Source organism: Plasmopara halstedii, assembly GCF_900000015.1.
Source record: "Plasmopara halstedii genome assembly, contig: Scaffold_3073, whole genome shotgun sequence".
NCBI lineage: Eukaryota > Oomycota > Peronosporomycetes > Peronosporales > Peronosporaceae > Plasmopara > Plasmopara halstedii.
In genome coordinates this window covers 95443-95667 of record NW_020189977.1, presented here as the reverse complement: position 1 = coordinate 95667, position 225 = coordinate 95443, and positions in this window count along the sequence as shown.

Sequence of the window (225 nt, the reverse complement as noted above, 5' to 3'; positions counted from 1 at the left end):
GTGTTCGCGTTTGCGTCAATGACGGCCGTCCGTATCAGTCTTTTGCTTCCGAATCGATGAAGAGCTGTTCGAAATCCTTCTTGACATTGGTAAGCGCAATAAGGCGCGACTGATTTTGGACGGGCAATACGGCTTGATGTCTCATCCCACGACGCTTTCAAGAAATATTGTGAAGATTCACAAGCTCGCGCAGTTGGATCTCGCTGCGCTGTTACGGACTCTGTG